The sequence below is a fragment of the Dasypus novemcinctus genome, chromosome 26 (assembly GCF_030445035.2).
Source record: "Dasypus novemcinctus isolate mDasNov1 chromosome 26, mDasNov1.1.hap2, whole genome shotgun sequence".
Classification (NCBI taxonomy): Eukaryota; Metazoa; Chordata; class Mammalia; order Cingulata; family Dasypodidae; genus Dasypus; species Dasypus novemcinctus.
The window spans coordinates 30,989,690-31,014,994 of record NC_080698.1 but is presented as its reverse complement, the minus strand read 5'-3'; the positions used below and the strand labels follow the sequence as shown (position 1 = coordinate 31,014,994).

The 25,305-nt window shown below is 39.3% G+C and overlaps 1 protein-coding gene across 2 annotated transcripts in view; it reads left to right on the top strand.

Moving 5' to 3' along the window:
* FRMD4B (FERM domain containing 4B) overlaps positions 1-25,305 on the top strand; it is a 365,011-nt gene that overhangs the window by 98,323 nt on the left and 241,383 nt on the right. For both annotated transcript variants that reach the window (XM_058288632.1, XM_058288631.1), the window contains exon 2: positions 19,609-19,741. The gene's annotated coding sequence lies outside the window, so the exon portion shown is untranslated. The remainder of the gene's footprint in view (positions 1-19,608; positions 19,742-25,305) is intronic.

The following is a 25,305-nucleotide window of genomic DNA, read 5'->3' as shown; positions in this document are numbered from 1 at the left end:
CCAGGACAACTAACAAGGAGGTGATGATGAACAACCACCATACCAAGGAACCAAGAGAGTCTACAACTGCAAGCAAGAGAGTCCCATCCATCAGCCATATGGGACTGAAGCCCCTTCTCAATTAGAAGTGGAGTGGGCATTACCATCCCGGAATCCTCAGGACTGGGGAATGAACTATGGACTAGAGTGGACTTACTGGTATTCTACTGTAGACTTATTGTGATTCTAGCAATGGAAGAATTTATATCATTGATGTGGAGGCAGTGGCCACCGGAGGTTCTGTAGTCAGAGAGAGGAGAAACAGGTAAAATACAGGGGCATTTTGGGGACTTTGGAATTGTCCTGAATGACATTGCAATGACAGATACAGGCTATTAAATATCCTGCCATTACCTACAGAACTGTGTGGGAGAGAGGTAAACTATAGTGTAAACCTTAACCCATGTTTAGTGGCAGTGCTCCAAAATGTGTTCATCAATTGCAATGAATGTACCATACCAATGAAGAATGTTGTTAATGTGGGTAAATGTGGGCAGTGTGGGGAGCAGGGCATATAGGAATCCCTTATATTTTTTGCGTCACAGTTATGTAATCTAAGTATCTTTTTTTTTTTTTTTTTTAGTAAGAATTTTTAAAAAAAAGACACTCAGGTCTTCTAATGCCAATCTTTCAAGTTCCTCTCAAGCCCCACTTCCTCCGTAAGCTGGCCCTGACTGCCTCTGTCTTTAAGGAGCTCTCCCATCTCCAAACTTCTGGAACTGTACCATCCAGTATGAAAGCCATGTAGCTACTGAGCATCTGAGATATGGCTAAACCAAATTGAGATTCAATATAAGTGTAAAATACACACTGGGTTTTGAAGGCTTAGAACAAAAAGCAACAACAACAAAATAGCACATTAATAATTTTTGTATTGATTGCATGTTGCAATGATGGTGTTTTGGGCTATATTGGGCAAAATAAATTATGTAATTAAAATTAATTCTGTTTCTTTTTACTTTATTAATGTGGCTACTAGAAATTTTAAAAATTACATATGTGCCTCTCATTTGTGGCTCATGTTATATTTCCGTGAGAGTGCTGTTTTAAGTCCCTCCCTGATCCAGACACATTGACTGTGCTTCTCTAGGACTTCGCCTCCCTGTTCATAGCTAGCTTTTCTCAGTGACTCTAACTAGGTATCAGGCAGGACTAAGGTCTTGTTACTCTCTGTTCCGACATCACTCTCTACCCAATGGTCCCTTTTTCTCTATTAGAGATCCATTGTGTATTTGGTAACGATTCTTTCATTCATTTGACAAATATGTATTCAATCCATACTCTGTGCCAGGATCCCCTGGGAACTTAATAAACTTTGACATAATCTCTTTAGGGTAGCAATTGTTATCTTTGTTTCACAGATAACAAAATTGGAGTAGAAAGTTTAAGTGATTTGATGAAGGTTATCTATTAGTAAATGGCAGAAAACAGGATTCCAGCACTCTTGCCTGGCTCTGAATCATGTACCCTTTCCAATTTAGCATGCTTTCATATTTCTGTTTAGGAGCATCTACCTCTGCCCAGGTGTTCCCTAAGTACCATCTTCTTACTTGTATCTCTTCACTCATTACAACACTTGTTAATAGTCCCTCTTCCCCAGTAAACTGTATTTTAGGATGGAAGCCATTTCTCTTCCCATCACTGGTGACTTGCACAGCACCTGGCTCATAGCAAGCACTTAATAAATACCTGTTGAACATGTGAATGAATAATGATGGGACTTCATCCTCCCACCATGATAACAATTCATGTTGAATTCCATTTTCCTGGAGAGGATACAAATTGGAGTGCAATCCTATAGCCATTTCTCAGCAACTGGAGTATGGTGAATACTCATTTTACATTTTATTTATTTAGAGCTCTACCATGCAAAGAAGAAATCTGCTGTGTGAGAGTCTGAGGAAGAAAGCCCTCCTTCCCTGCTGGTCTTCCTGTCCATTATCTTAACTCAGGCCAACATGAAAAAGCAGGCCACCTGTCTTTGATCAAAATAGACAATGCGTGCTCCTAACAGTTGTGTGCCAGATATTGCCAGGGCATTAGTAAAAACCTAGGGTTGGTGTTTTTGTTTTTTGTTTAATTATCTTGGCATAATATATTTATTACTGAAGTGATCTGAATGGGCTATAACCTGCCAGGACCACCTAATGATTTTAAGAGAGGAAACCCTCCAGTCGACCAGAGAAGAAAGGCAGCCAGGCGTGGAGAGAAGGGCACTGTGTTGCGGACCGTAGAAAAGGTTACTCTCAGCTTTGCCTTTCACTATCTCTGCAATATTGGATGAGCCATGAATTCCTCATTGCTGTAGTCCTTTCTTTTCTTATCTGTAAAATGCAGAAGTTAAAATATATCAGGGAGGACAGCAATTTGATATGTGTGCCACTGCACTATTGCCAACTTCCATGACAGGCATTGCTAATCAATCACAATATACTTTCCCATTGATCCAGAATGCAGCTTCATAGATCTTAATACACCACTCCCTACAGTTGTCACCCATCAGTCACTGACCATTTGCAAAGCCAACAACAGATCTTTCTGGATTCTCACAAAGAAGGCAGCCTTTTTTTTTTTTTTTTTGGTGTACAGCAGGATGAAGAGGGAAGATTTAAGTAGGACTTTTATTTTCAAAAACGTTTCCTGCTTTACCTGGAAATCACCACTCTGACTGTGATGACATCACCAATCATCCTCTGTTATGACCTTGGTGTGAAAAGGTCACTGGAGCCCTGCTGGTTCCTGGGAACAGAACATTGAAGTGACAGAAGCTCTGAAGGGGCTGAGATCTTCAGGGAGCTGGCCAGGAAGCCATGTTCTCTCTGAAAGTCCACCAGGAAGTCATCCTTAGGACATGGTGGGGAAGAGGGACGGCAGCCTTGTTTCTTGGGATATTGTCCCAAACTAAGATATTTGCTGGATTGTGGGATTTCTTCTTAGTAGTCATACTCAAGCATGTGGCTCTCTGAATCACTGTTTAAAATTGGACTTCTCTGGGCTAGTTTGGTTTAGAAAACGGGTCACTGGACAATGACTTTTCATGACAGATGTGATATTAGGTTTTTTTTTTGTTTTTTTTGTTTTTAAAGTAAACGGCACAAAATGGTGAATCTATAAGTATGGTAACTTTTTTTGTCAGAAAAGACATAATCATGTTGGCTAATGTTTATTGAGTTTCTGCTACTTTGAAAATACCATTCTACTTCATTCTCATGACTACCCTAAGAGATAAGTGCCTCTTTATTATCACCATTGTACTCATGAGGGACCAAGAATAAAATATATATTTTTTACCATACCAGTTGAGTTATACATTGCCTATACACAGAATACATAGAAATGATCTGCTCAAATGTTGGGAAATCCCATGAAAATATTAAGTCATGCTCCATCTCTCTGTTCCACATCCCACTCTTCACCACCAAGTTCATGAATTAAATGAGACTGAGGAAGGTTAAGAAACGTTCTCGGCGGTGGACTTGGCCCAGTGGTTAGGGCATCCATTTACCATATGGGAGGTCTGCGGTTCAAACCCCGGGCCTCCTTGACCCGTGTGGAGCTGGCCCATGTGCAGTGTTGATGCACGCAAGGAGTGCCGTGCCACGCAGGGGTGTCCCTGCATAGGGGAGCCCCATGTGCAAGGAGTGCGCCCCGTAAGGAGAGCCGCCCAACGTGAAAGAAAGTGCAGCCTGCCCAGGAATGGCGCCACACACATGGAGAAGCTGACGCAACAAGATGACGCAACAAAAAGAAACACAGATTCCTGTGCCGCTGACGGCAACAGAAGCAGACAAAGAAGACGCAGCAAAATAGACACAGAGAACAGACAACCAGGGTGGGAGGGGAACGGGAGAGAAATCAATAAATAAATCTTTAAAAAAAAAAAGAAATGTTCTCATTTCACAAGCTTATCAAGTGTAGGAGCCAAAATTTGAACCCAAATATATGGCTCCAAAACCAGCTCTCTTAGTACCTCCATCATACTGCCCATACCAAAAGTTTGCGAATGGTTATCTCTGAATGTTAGGATTAAAGTTTCTATTAGTTGGGGTTCTCTAGGGAAACAGAACTGACAAAGCAGACACTCTGCAAGGTTGGGAATTCAATTTACATGGTAATTCAGCCACTTGCACAATTAGACACTGGGTCTGGTTTTAGAAATCAGAAGTCTATGGCAGGAAGCGGACTTGGCCCAGTGGATAGGGCATCCGTCTACCACATGGGAGGTCTGCGGTTCAAACCCCAGGTCTCCTTGACCCATGTAGAGCTGGCCTACACGCAGTGCTGATGTGCACAAGAAGTGCCGTGCTACGCAGGGGTGTCCCCCACATAGGTGAGACCCACGCGCAAGGAGTGCGCCCCATAAGGAGAGCCGCCCAGCGCTAAAGAAATTTCAACCTGCCCAGGAATGGTGCCGCACACACGGAGAGCTGACACAACAAGATGACACAACAAAAAGAGACACAGGTTCTCCTGCCACTGACAACAGCAGAAGCGGACAAAAAGAAGAACACGCAGCAAATGGACACAGAGACAACTGGGGCGGGGGTGGGGGAGGGGAGGGGAAGGGAAGAGAAATAAAATCTTAAAAAAAAAAAGTCTATGGCTACAGGAAATAAGTTTCTTTCAGGGTAACATAGATACTTTCATGTCCTTTTGTGGCACTTAAAATGAAAATTTGAAGACATGAGCTCATCTCTTTCTTTAGCAATGGTATCCAGCAAATTTTAGAACAACCAGCCAATATCATACTTGTTAACTCCACAAAACTCTGTTAAGGTATCAAATACACTGTCATCCAAAATTTTGCCTCTTATAAGCATTTGGGTAGCTGTATCCAAAGGTGATTGTTTTTATGTATCTCTATTGCCAATTCATGCCATGAACTCTCAATGCCACTTGATCATTGAAAATGGAATCATTAGTACCTTTGAATCTCATTAGGTTAGAGAACCAATTCCAAAAATCCCACAACCAACTAAAAAAAAATCATCTTTAAGATTCTATTTCTCAAGAACTACTTCCAGTACCAAATCTGTGTTTGTCAGGCTTCTCCAGGGAAACAGAAATGATGAAATGTATGTGTGTGTGTGTGTGTGTGTGTGTAAATATTATGAAATTTATTACAAGAATTTACTCATGTGACTGGGGAGATGGACAAGTCTGATTTCTGTAGGCCATAAACTGGGGTCTCCAATGAAGGTTTTCAATGAATTCCCCAGGAGACGCTGGCTCGCTGAAGTAGAGGAGGAAATTCTTCCTTCTGACTGCTGCAATCATCAGTTCTCCCTTTAAGGCCTTCAGGTGATTGGATGAGACTTTTCTCATTCCTGAAGGCAATCTCCTTAGTTGATTGTGTATGTAATCAGCCATAGATGCAGTCAAGTTACTGATGATTTGAATCCATGAAATTTCCACATTAACCATCAGGCCAGTGCTTGCTTGACCAAACAACTGGACATCATAACTTAACTATAACAAAGGTTTTTTTTTTTGTTTTTCCTTTGTGCATCTCTGGGCTTTCTAACTTTTCTACAGTTAACCTGTAGAACAGGTTAACAAAAGTTTTTTAAAAAGCAAAAAATCACAAGACTGTGAATTTGGCATCTGAGACAGAAGATCTGGATTTAACATCCAGTTCTTTTTTTAACTGGCTCTCTAACCTCAGTCAGAATGATGATTTCACTTATCTGGGCCTCAGTTTTTTCCCTATTAAATGTAATAATTGGAAATAATGATCTTTAAGATTCCTTTAAGGTTGGAAATTATATATATTTATTAGTTGGCAGGGAGTGTGTGTTAATATCTAGATGTATTCATCAGTTTTTTTTCCTCCTGTAAAGTGATGATTATTTAACAGTCAGGAACTTTTGGGGTTATGTGGTATAAAAATTGATAGTCGTTCCACATGAACCTGTCTAAGTTCTGGAAGCAAAATAACTCCTTTTGATTAGAACCATGAGTTTCTCAAAAGAAAGCATTAGAACATAATCTTGGTTGCCATCAAGCCTTCATGCTGAGCTTGGCCTTCTTTGTATGGTCCATTTCTGATGTCTGGTTGTTTGGCTGTCTAGTCTAAATTCCATGGTTTTGTGGTGCAGAGGTCCTGAAGGTGAGAGTTAAAATTCATGGTGTCTTGTTAAGTTGGTTGCACTTCTAGATCTTGAGAGGCCTTAGGGTGATAAAAATCTGAGTTATGCATTGCATTAAGCAGAGTTATATAAAGCCTGTTGAATATTAATTTTGTAATGATTCACCTTACAGTTTTATGAGGCTAGATATAAAAAGATGCTGTGAATAATTGAGCCCATGGTCTATAAAATGAAGTCTAGGAAAAAGAGAGTAATTAGAAGCAAAGAGAGCAAAGCTCTGTCCTACTTTGCTGAGATCAATTTATTTGAATCCCAGCCCCTTTCTGCAAATTCAGCCCATCTAATTCCTTAGAGCATTACATGGATATATTCTAAAGAGCACAAAGCTAATGCAGATATTTTCTACCATATTATTGTTTTCATTATTATTAGTTTAGCCTCTAAATATATTTGATCTTTATAGTCTGAATATTTTACAAGTCATTTTTCATGTTACATTAAAAAGTATTTCCAAAAGAAAGCAAATTCTTGTACATGAGAAATAAAATTACTTGTATCTCTTACATTTCAAATTGTCCTTTGCAGAAGTTATACAAATGGCCAATAAGCACATAAAATGATGTTTAACATTATTAGCAATCAAGAAAATGCACATTCAAGCCACAATGAGGTACCAGCTCACACCAATTAGAATTGCTAAAATTAAAAGACTGACAATACTAAGTTTTGTTGAGGGTATGGAACAACTGGAACTCTCATACACTGCTGGTGGGCATATAAAATAGTAGAACCACTTTGAAACACAGTTTGCAGTTTTTTATAAAATTTGCTGTGTACTTATCATAGGATCCTACAATTCTACTTCAAGGTATTTATTGATGAGTAATGAAAATACGTGTCACTACAGAGACTTGCACAAGAATGTTCATGGCAGCTTCATTCATGATAGCCAACACTGGAAACAACCCAAATGACTATTTCTCTTTCAGTTTGCTAAACACTGCCAATGCAAAAATACCAGAAATGGGTTGGATTTTATAATGGAATTTATTAGGGGAAAATCTTACCATTCCAAGGCTGTGAAAATGTGCTAATCAAGGTATTTTCAGAGATGCTGTGTCACCAAGATTGGCTGCTAGCAATCCTCCACTCCTGCCATGTGGCAAAGCAAAATGGTGGCTCTCCGCCTGGGTCTTTGCCTTCTCCACCAGGCTGCTTACTTCCTGAGCTCAGCTATGCACGATCAAGCACATGGCAGGGCTTGTCTCTACAGCTTTGAGCTGCTGCTCTGTCAGCCTAGCATCTTGGGGGCCTCTTTCTATGCCTCTTTGCTCTGCTGATTACAGCCTCCAGCCTCTCTCTCAGCCTCTCAGGGCTTCTCTTGTCCTTTCTCACATGGCAGGGTAAAATGGCAGCTGTCTTTCTCTGTATGTTTCTGCTTCCAGTTCTCAGTCTATGTAAGACCCTACGAAGAGAGCGGAGACCCAAGGTGGGTCATACCTCACTGACTTAATCCAATCAAAGGCCCTAAAGCAATCCGATCAAGTGATCTAATCAAAAGGTCCCTTCACTGACTCTAATGCAATCAAAGGGCCCTACAATCACAGGAATGGATTCATTCAAAGAACATGATCTTGTCTGGAATTCATAAAAGTTAAAATTTTCACAACTATCAACAGGAAAATAGTTAAACAAATTGTGGGAGAGCCATACAATAGGATACTTTAAGATAGAATGATTAAGAAGAACAAAATACTAATATATGCAATCACATGGATGGATCTCAAAATTATTATGCTGAGCAAAAGGAGTCAAGACACAAAACGTTCAAGCTGTATGATTTCATTCATGTAAAATTCTAGAAAACACATACTAAAACATAGTGACAGAAAGCAGATCAGTGATTGCCTAGGGCAAGATTAGGAGGTGAATGGGAGGATAGAGTACAAAGGGACATGGAGAAACTTTTCAGAGGATAGAGATGTTCTGTATTCTGGTTGTAGTGGGGGGTACTGGAGTCTGTATATTTGTCAAAATCCATTGAACTCTGTACTTAAAATGGGCATATTTTATTGTTTGTAAATTATACCTCAATACAGTTGATTTTTAAAATACCTTTTGTACTGTATTTCCTTTTGGGTCATCAGCATCTTTAGAAACGAATCTTCTAAGAGCTTGATTCCAAATCAAGGCTCTCCTACTCACTGTGGGATCTTGAAACGATTCTTTCAACCATTCTGAATCTCATATTCACAAAACAGGCATAATAAATACATTTTGCCAGACTCATGGAGTTGCCCTGAGAAACAAAACAGATGATGAATATATAAAAGTGATTTGTAGCTTATGACACTGGACAGAAAACTGATTGTCACAACTACTCTGTAGTTCATTCTGCAAGTTAGAGTGAAATTATCTTGAGATGATGCCCACTGAAAACGTCAGTTTGTTAATCCTCTTATCTGGCCCCAAAATGAACTCTCCCCGTACTGAATGCCTGGCTAAAGCACAGAGCATCCTAGCAAAGTTCCTCAGCACTTTAAAAATACCCACCTGGATCAGTGCACATGCCGTAGTCAACCCACTCAGACTCTAAGCCCTTCACTTCCAGCAGTGACAATTTACACAATTGTTCCTCAAGTCAAGACACAGAGTAAGAGTTAGCTTGTCAACCAAGTTTAAATTTCATTTGATTGATGTTTCTAAAGGATCTTCCGTTTTCAGAACAATGAGCTCCAAGTGGGAGGCTCTAGTTGTGGGGGGCAATGAGGATATTCATAGAGAGAGATATGTCTCTTCTATGAATTAAACAACTTGTCTTCCAAGTTAGAAATTATTTTGAATCTGAATGGAGAGGGAATATTAAAAAGTGGAGCCCTATTTAATCTAAAGTCACATTTGCATTCATTTGACAAATATTCCCTGAGGATCAACTGTGCAACTTGTCCTAGACTCTGGGGACTCAGCAGTGAGTAGGACAAGCAAGAACTCTCTCCTCATGGATCTTACATTCTAGTGGGAGGAGAAAACCAGCAAACAAGTAAATGATGAAATTTCAGTGCCACACAGGAAATAAATAGGGGTAGAGGATAACACAAAGTCAGGCTTGTACTATTTAGAATATGGTGGTCAGGGAAGGTCATATGAGATGAATTGAAATGCTGAGCTGGAGCCAGTTATGTAAAGATCCGGGGAAGCAGTGATCCAAGAAATGGGTAAATTGCAAAGGTCCTGCATTAAAGATGAGTTTGGAAGTAAGGTAGGAAAAGGAGGCCAACATGAGAACTATGGAAAATGAAGAGAAAACTGGCATGAAATGGGGGTTGAGAGGTGGATAGGGTCCCACAAGACTGGAATTTAACCTTTCTGGGTTTTTGAAAAATGAATGATCTGAAGACACTGAAGAATTTTAAGCAGGAGAGAGAAATGCTCTGATAGATAAGAATGACTACTATGTGAGGAAGGAATTGTCTTAAGACTCAAGTAGGGAAATTATTAAGGAGGCTATTGAAGTAGTCTAAGAGAAAGATGACAGTGGCTTAACTAGGGTGGTGGCATTGGAGATAAGGAGATATTGACAAACAGGGTGTGTGTTTTAAAGGTATTGCAGCTAGTTGATGAATAGGAATTGGGATGATGACGGAAAAGAACATGGTTTATGACTGTTAGACGATGGGAGTTTTTCTTAGAAGCCTACCTGGTGTGATTGGCCAGAATGTTTGCATCCTTTGTCTGCTAGTACAGCAGTCACAGAATTATTTTGGAGATTGAAAGAGCTGTAAGTTTTTGTAAATATCTTGTGGCTGGAACTCTGGTTGGAAAGACCCCATCACCTTGCTTCTGCGATTCTCCAGACGAGCTAATAAGTGGGTGCTGGAAATGCTGGAAATGTCGTGATCTTCTAATCACAGCCTTCTTCTCCTTAAAGCTGTCTTCAGCAGACATCAGTTCAGAGCAAGATCCAAACCCTCTCTGGCTTGTGTTGTTTATTGCAGGAGTGTCACCCTGTGTGCATCATGCTCTCTGCAGGGGGAGCACTCAGAGGAGTTTATTTTTGCTTTGGGAGACTTTTTGGAAGCTTGCCTACTTTTGTTAATTATGGCTTGGGAATTACTTTGTCAGAAATTTTGGAGCTCGAGAGTCTACAACATCACAGGCTCTTATTAAATATTTAAGAATTGCTTAATTTCTCTACATAATGTGAGATTTTTGGCTGAAATTAGATCTTTGGGCTATTTATTCCAGGTTTACCATCTTGCTTAGAGTCACAGACCCAATTTTGTCTATTAAGACAAAATTTAAATTTATTTAAAACAATATGTTGGCTAAGTGTGTAGTGAGGGTTTTGTTGTTGCTTTATATTCATGGAGAGCAATGTAGTTAGCAGTGGGACAGAAGCAACCATCTCAGCTCGTGATAATCCTGTTTGAGTAACTATGAGGAATATTATCTTTGAAAAATTTTGGTTTATTTTCTTTTCCATTATAAAAATAAGATAAGTTCATCCTAGAAAATTTGGAAGATACAGGATAAAAATCAGTCATAATCCAGTCACAAAGAAATACATGAGATGTTGAAGTTTCTCATAAAATATTATATTAGCGCTGGAAAGGACTTTTTCCATTATGTGGTCCAACTTCTCATCTTTCATATGAAGAAACTGAGGCCCAGAGCTGCACGGAGTGTAGAACCTGTTTTGAGCTATTTCCCTGATGGGTTATGTGGCCTTGTAAGCCCTCCACACTCATGAGGTCTAAGTGGAGGCTTGTGGAACAGCTACACCCTCTTCTTGAGCAAAGCGGTTGTGAGGTATCAGGTTCTGCCCCTGGGGTTTCAGAGGCTGCATGCTCTTAAAATAAGGATGGTACTAAATTGCCTTGACCTAGGTGAGTATTTCTCAAGGAATGGTTTTGGAATGTCAGCATCAGAATCATGTAGGGCGCTGGTTGAGAATGAAGACTCCTGGACCCCACCCTGGGTTTGTGGAATCAGGACCTCTAAGGGTTGGACCTGAGAATTGGCCTTCTTAAACTCAGATCCACTGAAATGTAATAGTTTGTTGAATAAAACTTCTTACATCATTCAAATTATCATATCTAAGATAATTAGATAGAACAGATGGATTAAAAGTGTCTGATTCCATGCAAAGAAACTGTTAACCATGCTTATCTCTTGGGAGTGGAAATGGGGTGAGTGGGGGAGTGGGGCTTTCACTGTTCTAAACCACTTAGGAACCTGGATAGGCAAAACATAGGTTTTTTTAAAAAAAAAATTCCTTCTTTAAGTATTCCTGCAGTTACACAATTTCTTTGAAAGACTAGGAATGTCTACATAATAAATTTGCACACATATGGGTGCGCACATATTTATGTGGCTGGTAGGAGAAAAGGAATACCCCTTTCTTGACATAGAAGGAACAACCTGGGATATCAGGGAGATCTGAGTTACTTCATTTGTTCACTTGCTCTCTCCTTTATTCCAACAAATATTCATTAACACCTGCTGTGTGCCAGGGACTGTTGCACATGCAGGGGATAGAGGAGAGACCATGACAGCACAGTCCCCAGTTGTGTGGCATTTGTTCTAATGTGGGGAAGACCAATAAGCAATCAAATGAGATTGTTTCAAATGGCAAGAGTGCTGTGAAGAAAATAAAACAGCTGTGTGTTTGTGAGTGATTGCAGGGCTGTTCCCTGGGGGATAGGGATATCGGTCTGAGGGATGACTTTTTTTAAATTTAAGTTAATTTTTTTATGATCATAGGTGTTTCTATCTTTTAATTTTTTAATTATTTTTATTATTTTTTTAAAAGATACATAGATCACACAAAATGATACATTAAAAAATATAAGAGGTTCAAATATACCCCACTCCCCACACTCCCCATTCCTCCCACATTGACAACTTTTTTCATTAGTGTGGTACATTCATTGCATTTGATGAGTACATTTTAGAGCATTGCTACACAGCATGGATTATAGTTTATATTGTAGTTTACACTCCCTCCTAGTCCATTCAGTAGGTTATGGCAGGATATACAGTGCCCTACATCTGTCCCTACACTATCATTCAGGACAACTCCAAGTCCCGAAAATGCCCCAATATCACACCTCTTTTTCCCTCTTCTTGCTCCAAGCAATTCCAGTGGCCACTGTCTCCACACAATGATATAATTTCTTCCATCGCTAGAGTCCACAGCAGAATACCAGTAAGTCCACTCTAATCCATATTTTATTCCTCCATCCTGAAACCCTGGGATGGTGATGTCCACTCCACCTCTAAATCGAGAGAGGACTTAGATCCCACATGGCTGATGGATGGAATTCTCTTGCTTGCAGTTGTAGACTCTCTTAGTTCCCTGGTATAGTGGTTGACCATAGTAACCTCCCTGTTAGCTGACCTGGATAAGTCCAATGAACCAGGGAGTAGGTGGTGCAACTCTGCTGAGGCTCAGGGCCCAGCTGGCACATAGACAGTCCAGAGATTCAAGTCTCCTGAGCATACACCAACCCCAGCACCAACCACAGGTTCAGAAAAAAGTGACAAAAGAAGCATGCATAGAGAGGTCACATCGAGTCTAACTCCACTCAGGAGCATAAATTCCAAAGTAGGGCCCACTGACAAGGCACTGAACTCCAGAGCCATCTGTCATGACCATAGGACCAGGGTGTCTCTGTAACCCTCAGGAGCATCTGTCTACCTGGGGTTGTATCCACTTTGGCTGTCTCTGAAATCCTGCTGAGATGTGCATAAACCCAACCCCTCTGATGACCTCCTGACTCATTTTGAAGTCTCTTAGCCATATAAACTCATTTGTCTTTATCATTTCCCTCTTTTATTCAAGGTCTTTTTCTGGTTGCATCACCAGCTGGTGCTTGGTAGTAATCCCTCCGTGCCAGTAAGGCTCATCCCCAGGAGTCATGTCCCAATCTGAGGGGAAGGTAATGCGTTTACATGCTGAGTTTGACTTAGAGAGTGGCCATATTTGAGCAACATGAAGCTCTTAAGAGTTAACTTTTAGGCACCCTGCAGCTCCAGGCCTAGTTGAAACTTCAAGTACACAGGCTCATAAGCACAGTCATCAGTATCAAGGGCCCATCATTGGACCATTCTTCTTCACTGGTCTTTGCCCCCGTACTTGGGAGATTGTTGCTACTCCATTGGGGAGTGTGACAGTTTCCTGGAATGGGAACTCAGCACTCCCTCAGTTGTGATGTGAAACTCTACCCCCTATGTCAATACCCAATGAACACCCAAACATATCTATATATACCCTATATGCATGCCCTAGAGAACTTCCTCCCACCCATGCTTCCCCCATCAATGATACCCTACACTGGTGTTCCTCCCCTGCCATAGTTGAACCTGAGGGATGACTTTTGAACTGAGGTCCACAGGGCAAGTGAAAAAAAAGAAAAACAAACAAAAAAACAAACAGCCATATGCACATTTGGGAAAAGGAAGGACAAAGGCCCGGAGGGGGGATTAGCTTGTTATATTCCAGTACATAAAGAAAACCAGTGTGGCTAAAGCTTAAAGATGAATGACATGGGATAAAGTCTGAGAGGAGAGCAGGCCATGCCACTTGTGTCATGCTAAAGTAAGGCATTTGGAGCTTGTTCAAAGTGTAACAGGAAACCTTCAGAGAGCTACAGTAAGGATAGGGTGAATCGATATTTTCAGATTTGCGTTTTAAAAGAAATCTCTCCTGCACTCAGTGCTATGTAGAAACTTAGAGTAAGTCTTAAAAAGATGGGTAAATACTTCACAGAAAAGTTATTGGAAATCATAAAAGAACTAAAGAAATAGCAAGATACACACATGGAAGGGAAGCTCAGTATCAGAAAATGTTGATTTTTACCATCTAAAATTGGAATGGAAATGTAAAATTTTAAGAATATAATAAGGGAATTCTGCAAAAGAAGAAAAAAGAATGAGGACTTCCCTTTAAAAAGTTATTCTAAAGACATACTAACTAAGATGTGTTATTAGGGAAGGGTTATAGACAAATGGGACAGAAGAGAGAACCCAATGACAGACCTTACCATTTACAGACTGTTTTAGATCATACAGAGATGATCTAAATCAGAAGCAGAAAACATGGAGTCTCAGAAGTCAATGACATTGAAACAACTGGTTTTCCACTGGGAAAAATAATCAGATTCCTAATCACACTTTGTACAAAAATAGTGAGATGGATTAACAACCTAAGTGTAAATGTAAAAATTTAGGAACTGTAGGGGGAAAAAAGAGGCTATCTTTATGATCTTAGCATAGAGGAGATTTTATAAGCTACAAACTCAAAAATCACATTCAATACTGACAAGGTTGATGGGTTTCACTATATCAAAATATGTAACTTCTGCATAAAATAGCACCATAAAATTAAAATGCAAGCAACAAACTCATAGAAGTTATTTGCAACTCCAAATAACCAACAGGAGATAAATTGCCAGAATCACTCCTATAAATCAATAAGTAAAATGCAATAAAAAAGGGGCAGCTTATTAACAGGTGCTTCTCCAGGGGAGAGACATGAATGGGCAACACAAATTTGAAAAGATAATCCACATCCGTAATAACGTCAGAGAAATACGAGGTTAAAGTCACACTTAGATAGCATTTTACCTTCATCAGAGTAGCATAAACGAAAGTCTGACAGTGAGATGTGGCAAGGAATTGAGGCAAACAGTTCCTTTCATGTGCAGCAGGTGGTGCTTTGAAGAACACATTATCATTCTCTGGTTAAACTTCCAACAATGCACATATTCTGCAATACAGAGATTCCACTTCAAGACCGAAATCAGCAGTGTTTCTCAAAGAAGGGGCTCTTGATATTTTGTGGGGGGCAAGTCTTTGTTATTTAGGATTGTCTCAGGTACTGTAGAAAATCTAGCATCCTTGCCCCTGCCCCACGCCACAAAATAAAAATGCTCCTTCATTTCCAGATACTGAACTGCCCCCAGGTGAGATCCCCCAGGAGAAATTTCTGCGCAAGTGCACAGAATCCTGCCAATTACTGGCTTGCAGGTTGTGCCCTGGAAGCCCCTGTGGAGACCTGGAAGACCTGTGCACAGGAGAACCTGAAGGCTGTGTGCTGCAGCGTCCTCGCTTAGGCCCCCAACCTGAATCCCACCCCAATAGCCATCAGTCCAGAAATGGAAAAGTAAACTATGCTCTAGTCATATGATGGCGCACTATAGAGCAGCTGATATTCTACATCTATATGTAGCAAAATGAAAATATCTCTGAAACAATGTAAAGTATAATAAACAGTATTATACATATTATATGAAATTTAAAAACCACAGAATTATCCAATGTGTCGTTTAGGGTGTGTGTGTGTGTATGTGTGTATGTATGTGTGTGTAACTGGTTATCTGCCAGATTCATAAAAGTGATTGCCTCTGAAGAGGGAGGGAGAATTGGACGAGGAGACTATCAAAGAGAAGTTTAAGTCTGTATGCTTCCATCTCTTAAAAGAATAAAGGCAAGATGTGAAATAAGTATGAAGAGCAACGTTTGTTCATTTTGAGCGATGGGCACATGGATGGAAGTTTTTGTGTGTTTCTGTGTTTTATCCCTACTTTGGCTGCCAAGTAGCGAGTGAATGGGGATGAGCGGAAGGGTAAGGTGGGGTGGGGGTGCCAGGCAGCACCTCAAGTAGAGAGTGGGGGTGCCTGGAAGAGCTGAGTGTGCACCCCAGCATCTCTGTATACTTTGAATTTAAGAGAATGTGACCACTTGTTTGTCACCCAAGAGTTCTTCCTAGAATAACACTTCCCCTTTTTGCTTTCTTTGCCTTCCAAGTTATGAAATTGTCACCTAAGCAAGCCAAGAATTTGTCAGCTGCTTGGCTTTTTTAGCACACGAAACGTTCGGCCAGTGTCTAAATGATTAAACTTCTCTGTATCCCCATTGCTGCCGCGATGCTTCTATCCTTCCTTTCTAAGCAGTGTAAGAAAGCAGTGCTCCTGCACTCTGTCCATTTGCTTGATTCATAAGACCATGTTTTTGAGTATTTCATTATTTCTCAAAATGGAACACAGTTTCCATTAGAGGCTTTTGTGGGGGGAGGAAAGTGGAGGGGGGGATTCTGTGGGTAAATAAGTTGAGAAACAACGCAAACCCCAGTAGAGTGACATCAAATGCATATTTAACTTCTGCGAATTCAAGTAGTGAGTTTGGGATGGTCACCTGAACCTTCTGTTTCCTGGGTCTCTATTCCTTCAAGTATCTCACCATGATGAGAGGGATTCTGTTATTTAGAGATATGCATCTTCCTATACAAGTGGCCCATAGATAAACCCAGCTCTTTCACGGGGCACTCAAAGAATAATTTTGTTACAACTTTGGAGGAAAAACTGGCTATATCAATAATGATATAGGGTGGTGGGTTCTAACATGGCACTTTCTTTGAAGGGATTTTCAGTGTTAATTTTGACCATATGCAGTTTCATTTTGAACTGACTTTAGAAACTATTTCTGTTCTACTATACATCTTCACCTTGAAGACTGGAAATATGTAGTAGCCCATTCCAGACCCTGAGAAGCCCTGCAGTAAAGAAACCTACGTAACGTGGTTTAAATGAGCAGATGGCAAACTTTCTCTGTAAAGGACCAGATTGTAAATATTTTCGCCTTCTCAAGCCAGCCAATCTCTGTCACAGCTATTCAGTTCTGCAGTTGTAGCTTGAAAACAGCCATAGACAATACCTAAATGAGTGGGTGTGGCTGTGTGCCAATAAACTTTATTTGCAAAAACTGGCAGTAGGCCAGAGTTGACTCACAGGCTGTGGTTTTCTGGACCCTGGTTTAAACCACTGTGACCCAAGTTTATTTAAATATGCCCCCCCCTTTTAAACCTAAAACCTGTAGTAGATTCCTGAATTCAAATACTAGAGGGCTTCATCTCTATGAAGGTCAATGACACTTTTCTAGCAACAAGTTAATTTTCTATGATTATTATTGATTGCTGTGGCACCAGTAACTTTTTGGTCATCCTTGGATACCTAGCTGAAATTATATGTTCTAATTTCTTTTGCATATTTGGTATGTTCAAAAGTCTTGGGACATATCCCTCATGCATGTTAAAAGCCATTGCAGAAGAACATATTCCTATAATGCTCTTACCTCGTTTTGCTTCTCAAACACTGCCCTCTCTGTTTCTATTCTGGAGCTCTGGGGTTTTCAAATAGGTACCTATTTCCTTGGTTTACAGTACTTATCATTGTCAGAAGTCAGAAGACATACCAGCTATGTGTAACCTAAACTAGGGATCTAATTTCCCTGACTTGATTTCCTTATCTTCTTGGTTTAATAATATCTATATTATTTTCAGAGCACTAGCATCAGCAGCAGCACTGTAAGTCATGTGTCTGGCACAGTGTGTGGCTTATCTTGGGCATTCAATAAATGATAGATGGGAAGTGGACATGAATCAACTGATAGAGCGTCCACCTACCATATAGGAGGTCCAGGGTTTGATACCCAGGGCCTCCTGGCCCATGGGGTGAACTGACCCACGCGCAGTGCTGCCACTCACAAGGAGTGCTGTGCCATGCAAGGGTGTCCCCCGTGTAGGGGAGCCCCACACACAAGGAGTGTGTCCTACAAGGAGAGCTGCCCCACATGAAAAAAGTGCAGCCTGTCTAGGAGTGGTGCCGCACATAGGGAGAGCTGATGCAGCAAGAGGACGCAACCAAAAAGAGACATAGTTTCCCAATGCTGCCTGATAATATAATCTGACGCAAAAGAACACACAGCAAATGGACACAGAGAGCAGATGATAGGGGGATGGGGAGAGAAATGAATAAAATAAATCTTAAAAAAAAGAAACACCATCTGGTAAAAAAAAAATTAAAAAAAATTAAAAAATGATAGATGTCATAGGCACCCAGAAGGATGCCCTTGTCATCTGAGCTGACATCAGCTGTGTAGCCCTTGTTAACACTGGCTAAAGAAATAAGGGATTTACCTAGTTCCTTACACATGGTGCTAGATGCTGCCTGTTATATTGTTCTTTACAAGGCTTAATCCCTCAAGGAGCTTTTGCCACCTGGCAGACAAAAGGATGAGGAGAGAGGATGTAATAAAGCATATAACGAGCTAGCTTGCTAGTTCTGTGCAACCTTTTGCAAGTCACCCTCTCTCTTTAGCCCTCATCTTATTTATAAATGGGAGGGTGGCCTTGAACTGCAGTATATCTCTAGCATATTCTTTCTGGTTCAATATTTAAACCAGAGGTCATGGGGACTGAGAGAATGACTAGGCATGATTGCTCTTCAGTCTGATTTTACAGTACTACCCAAAACATTACCCTTCCCCATAACTATGCTCAATGAACATTTAATTTCACTATTTAAATTTAATTTGGTTAGCATTTTAATGTTCCACTTAGAAAACCGATCATCAATTAGCCTTTTATTAGCTTTGAGAATTCAAGATAAGTGAATTATTTTGCTTCGTCTACTTTCCTCCTAAAATACTGATACTGAAAAATATTGCCTACAAGAAATTCCTAGCCTACATCATACTCTCTTTTGTGACCTAGCTTCTTGAATATCTATTTCCTGTTAGAAAAAGATGGATTTGTCCTATGGCCTCAGTAAGGAGAAAGGGGGCAAAGGTGCTTGGGAGCCGATTGTTTTGAGTTCTTTTTGTGTCCATGCCGCCATCTTACACCCCATGCCTGCCTCCAGATCCAAGAGGAGTTAAGGGGATGTATGGGGTGGAGAAGTACAATGGACATGGTTCAACAGTAGGGTTTCACCACGTGGCACAACAATGAATGCTACATCTGCTGTTTTCACTCTCCTCTTGTCCTGTTTTATATACTAGCTTTGTATATGGAACAGTTCAGGCTCACGATAGACAAAGGAGAAGTGTGCTCACTGACTCAAGGAAAGCTTCTGGGGAAAAGCTGTTTTATTTTATAAGGAGAATGACAAATACATATAAATGAGTATACTTTATGGAGCGATACACACAGTAAATTTCATCAGTATTCATGGCATGTGTTTCATTCTATCCACAACTGACATCTGTTAAAAACGAGATTCGGAAATGCCATCCTGGTTTCAGTAATTCTGAAACATGGATTCTGAGGTGATGTTTTATTGAGTTCTTCCACTTTGACAGTCCTGATTTTACAACTGACTGTAGATTACTTGAAGCACTTCAGAATCTTGTACAGAGATAGTAGACATCTAATATCATATAGTCAATGAAATCCAGAGTGTAAGAAGCCAAATCTGTATCAAATCTTTAGTTGTTAAGGAGAATAGTCTCAATTCCATCTGTATGGTGAGATAGGTCTATTCTAAATCTCACCCAATTAGATGAACTTCTAAAACTGTGATTAAATTATGGCCAGCCAGGGGGAAATTAGATGTGAATCAGGAGTGTCAGTGACTTGAGATTTATGATTCCTTCCTGTGTGCCTACAGAAATTAAGGAGCTTCTGTCTTCTGTGTTATAGGCTTTGAGGAGGAATCCAGAAGAAAGAATGTGTGGAAGAAAAAGATGACATCTGTGCATGGCAAACAGAATCTGAAGATTATTGCAGTAAAAACAAAAGGAAGGCAAGAGGAAGGCAAAACTCACAGTTAAAGGTAAGGGGACAGTTCTGTAAGAGCTGAACTCTGATATGTTAGAACAGGAAAGTGGACTTGTTCATGTTTGTGTATGAGTATATATTTATTTGTTAATTGCGGATATGCTATGGCATATAATATATCTCAAAACATTTTTGTCAGTAGGAAGAAAATTAGGAAAAACAGCTAGTCCTCTACTTTCATAAAAAGTTAAATGTCCAAAAGTTAAATAATAGCCATATTTTATAAAGAAGTTCTATTCTGAAAAAGCTTTTAAAAAATACTGTATTTTGTTTTAGTCACATTTCCTATATTTCCAGTATTTTATGCACACTTAAAAATTATTTTCTTTCTAGTCACAGTTGAATACTTGACCAGTTTAAATCCAGTGAACAGCTGAGCAAAGCTAATGATTAATTATTTTTATACAGGCAATTATTTCCATCCTTAGCACAGCTGTAGTAGGGGTATGACTAGAGGTACTTGTATCCTTAGTAGCAATACTCTCCACCAATTAAAAGAATAAGAATAAGGGAAAAATGAAATATTGAATGACTGCACAAACGATTGCAGTTTATGTCTATGTCTAAATGATGGTAGTTCCATCCACTAGAATACTATGTAGCCTTTAGAAAGTATTATGGTACTCCTCTAAAATGTGTTATGTGAAAGAAGAAAAAACAACTTGCCAAAAGTGTATACGACAACATTTGTTAAAAGCAAATGAACGGACAAAAAAATAAAAGAGGGAACATATATGCACACACACCTGTAGTCTGGAAAGATACCACAAATCATTAATGGTGGTTATGTCTGACAGATGCAATTAGTGAAAGAGCAGGAGGAAAGAGTATTTTGTCCCATGTACTTGTACATTATTTGCATTTTCCACAATGAGCTTATATTACTTTTATAATTTTTAAAACTGAGGTGATTGTTTTTTTAAGTCTACCTAACCTGTGCTAAAACTTTGGAGTTGGCATAGTTTTCTATACCAACTGTACTCACTCACATCTACATTCCTATGCAATGTTTAACCTGAAGTAAGAATTTAATTATACTTTAGAACATAAAATAGTTTTCCTTTTCTAGATTAAATTACATCTTGGGGAAAACAGGCTCTCAATATAGTAAGAATTTGGTCTTTTCACAATCTCAGTGAAGATTGACTCCTCTATCTAGTAATTTACTGCAAAGCAAGATGCTTCTATTTGTAGTTTTACATCCTCTTCTTTGTTAAAGTATTTAAGGAATGTTGGTTATAAAAATGAACCACAATCTCAGAACACCAAGGCATTTTGATGCATAATGAGATTTTTGAAAACCCTAATAAATCGCAACAACTCCATTTTAATAGGTCATCCTTTTTTAAAAGTCTAAACCCTCTAATATGAGCATGTTTGTACAAGTAGAGAGAAAAGTGTGAAAGGATGCACACACAGGCTGTTCATGTTGGCAACTTCAGGGATATTACCTGAGAGATGGCAATGGGTGAGATGAGATTGTTTTCCTTTATATATATGTGTATTGTTTGAATTGTTGGTATGTTATAATTAGGGACTTTTACAAACACCTTTATTGCGGTATAATTGATCTAAAATCAACTGTGCCTACTTGCAGTATACAATTTGATAAATTTCAACATACGTATACACCTGTGAAACCATCACCATAACCAAGATCATGAACTTGTCCATCATTCCCCATAATTACCTTGTGTTCCCTTATAATCCCTCCCTCTTACCCTGCCCCTCTCCTGCCCTAGGCAACCACTGATCTTTATTTCTATCACTATGCTTAGTTTGCATTTCCTGTAATTTTGTGTAAATATAACTATATGGGGTGTACTCTTTTCTGACTTCTTTTACTTAGTACAATTATTCTGAGATTCATCCATTTTGTAGCATATATCAATAATCCTTCCTTTTTATTTCTGAGTTGTGTTATATTATATATGAATAAACTTCACTTTGTTTATTCATTCATCTGTTGATGGGCATTTGAATTGTTTCTGGTTTTTTACTATTACAAATAACGCTATTGTGAATTTTCATGTACAAATCTTTGTGCGAACATATGCTTTCATTTCTCTTGGGTAAACACCTGGGATAAAATGACTGGATCATATGATAGGCAAATATTTAACTTTTTAAAAAACTGCCAAACTGCTTTTCAAATTAGTTGTATTATTTTACATTCTCACCAACAGTGTATGTTATTTCCAATTCTTCCACCTCCTTGTCAACACTTGGTGTGATTAATCTTTTTCGTTTTTGTTCTGTTTTGAGTTACCAGGGGCTGGGGATTGAACTTGGGACCTTGTATGTAGGAAGCCGGTGCTCAACCACTGGGCACATTGGCTTCCCTAAGCTGGTTTTTTCTTTTGTTTTTATTTTTTCAGGAGGCACCAGGAACCAAAGCCAGGACCTCCCATGGGGCAGGCAGAGGCTCAACTACTTGAGCCACATCTGCTCCCTCTCATGGTTTTTTTTTTTTAAAGATTTATCTATTTATTTCTACCCCCCACTCCCCAGTTGTCTGCTGTCTGTGTCCATTCACTGTGTGTTCTTCTGTGACCACTTCTATCCTTATTAGCCGCACCGGGAATCTGTGTTTCTTTTTGTTGCGTCATCTTGCTGTGTCAGCTCTCCGTGTGTGTAGCGCCATTCCTGAGCAGGCTGCACTTTCTTTCGCGGTGGGCGGCTCTCCTTATGGGGCGCACTCCTTGCGCAGGGGACATCCCTGCATGGCATGGCACTCCTTGCACGCATCAGCACTGCGCATGGGCCAGCTCCACACAGGTCAAGGAGGCCCGGGGTTTGAATCTTGGACCTCCCATGTGGTAGGTGGACACCCTATCCATTGGGCCAAGTCCGTTTCCCTCGTTGTGGTTTTAATTTATCATTTCCCTAATGACTAATTATGTGGAGTATCTTTTTATATGCTCATTTGCCATCCTTACATCTTCTTTGGTCAATTGTCTGATTGAATATTTTGCCGGTTGAGTAATTTATTGAGTTTCAAGAGTTTTTTATATATCGTGTATAACTCCTTTATCAGATTATGCTTTGCAAATATTTTCTCCCAATCTATTGCTTCCTTTTTTTTTAATATACAATTTTTTTGGGTTTAGCAATTCACTCGAGGGTAAGACATTTATTTAGAGATTTTCAAAATAAATGTTCTGAAGACAAAACCTCTCAAATATGCTGAAATGAATGTAATCAGGAGGCACCAAAGTACCTAAAGAAAGTACGAAAGAAAGAGAATGGGGAAGGGCAGCCATTCAGCAATCCAAGTATTACCAGGGTGTCCATTGTTAACACGCACTGAGGGCTCTTAACAGGGCTCTTTGGCAGGCTGGGGGAGGGAGCTGGCAGAGAAAGCCAAGTCTCGTACTTGGGATCAGCCCTGCGCTCCCAAAGCTCTGGTATTTACAGATTCCCGCGACCGCAGCCTTTCGCTCTAGCGATGACCTAGTCTCCTCGGAGCTTCGCTGGTTCTGTGCACCAGTGGGAATTTCCCCATGACCCTGCTCCGAGCTGCCGCAGACTTCCAGGCTGGGAGAGCCCCCTGACTTTCCAGAGTTCACAGCCACGCTCAGAGCCAGCAGCGCGGAGATGCTCCTGCAGGACCTCAGAACGGCTCTCCCTCCGGTGGCCCAGGGTGGCTCCAGCCTCCGGGCCACGACCACCCTATTGCTTACTTTTTAATTCTCTTGACACTGCCTTTCAAAAAACAGAAATTTTTAATTTGTTAAATTTGTTTTAATTTGAATTGTTACAATGAGGGACAATTTGCACATCTGGATGCCTTTTCCACATGGAATTAAGCATATTAAAATGTGTAAGTATTCCACATTAAAATTTATTTCTTGCTCTATACATTTTTGAAAGACTATAATTTTGCTTTTGAAATTATTTGGTATAAGAAACTAATTTAGTTTATTATTGACTAAAATTTTCAGGAAGGATAGTGTATCTTTGATGAGTCATGTCAAGTAAAACATCTAACTTAAAAATTGTTTTAAAACATAATGCAATTTAATGAATACCGCACTTAACAGCTAATGAAATAAACTAACATTTGTAAATACTAAATTAAATATTTATCACTTTAGATTGGGTCATTTTCTATTCATATTTTGAAGCCAGTAATTTTTGTTTGCTTGTTTTTCAGTAGTGGAACATTTTTTTCTAGACATCTTGAAAATATTTAGACTCTAGGCCCTGGAAAAAACAGTATGGTTATAAAATATTTAGGGGAAATTACAATAATTATAAAGTAAAAATAAAAAACAGTAAATGATTTTCAATATCTTACCAAACATTTAAGAGCCAATCATTGAGTATGAATAATGGGGTTTGAAACAGATACTTGGTGATTGGAATTTAAAATAATAAACATTAATTTATTTGTTTAAAAAAATACTAAACACTGAGGGTTTTGGTTTATTTCCTCTGTTACCTGAATTTTCTGATACTTGATTAAAAAAGAAAAAAAAAATTTATCTTCTTAGGCTCTGAAGTCCCACAAAATGATGACTCTTATTTTTCAAGTGTTCTTTTAAATTAATTTTTTATTTCAAAATCTATACCTGAGCTTCGTAAAAATTTTCAAATAGGAAAAGTATTTAGGATTTTGAAAATTAAAAGCTCTCAACATCTACCCATTGAAGTTAACTATCAACCATTAAAACACACTGTGCCCCCTTTTTCTTTCAAAAACAAGTATTAGTTTTAAAACCATCAAAGTTTCATAAGAATACAGAAAAATCAAAATGTAGAATGAATGCTAGGGATTGAAAGGCATGCTTTTCCTATGAAAGTCTATTGAAAGTCATTGCAAGTTTTTAAGATGAGAACTTCTCATAAAAAATGTTGGTCTTTCAGAATATCACCCTATTATAATTGTGATAAAAATTCTTAGTCTCATGTCCTAAAACAAAAGTTCAATATTTTTAAAGAGAAAAAAAACCTGTTTTCCTTTTGAATGATGCTTCATATTCCTAATTTAGGATTGTAAATTAAGAAGCAATAAATCATTCACCAACCGCCAGGAACTGTTTTAAATACTTTCCATGTATTAACTCATTTAATCCTCAACCCAACCAGGAGATGTTGTTATTGCCGTTTCATAAATGAGAACATTGAGATCTGAGAGGTTAGGTAACATGTCCAAGCTGGCACAGGTAGTGAGAAGCAGAGCTGGTCATTAAAACCTGGAGGTATGGCTCCAGAGCACATAGCACTGTTAGTCACTGTTTTTATCATCTTCTCCCTCTGAAGAGCCTTAGTATCAGCAGAGCCTTCTATAAACTGGGCATTTCTAGGATTTCTACTGCATAGTTTTAACTGAAAAGCTTCAAAGTATTGAAAAGCTATTGCCTTTTCTCCAGTAGAGAGGACCTGTATGGAAATAATTTGTCTCAAGTTGGGAAATTATTCATTAACTTTTACCCAGAGCTTTACTAATGATTGTAGGGAAGGAGACACAGGGAATGCTATACATCAAAATGCAAGTTGTCAAAGTTTAGCAGAGAAAACTCTGGAAAAGAAACCTCCCTATTGAAGGGGGAAACA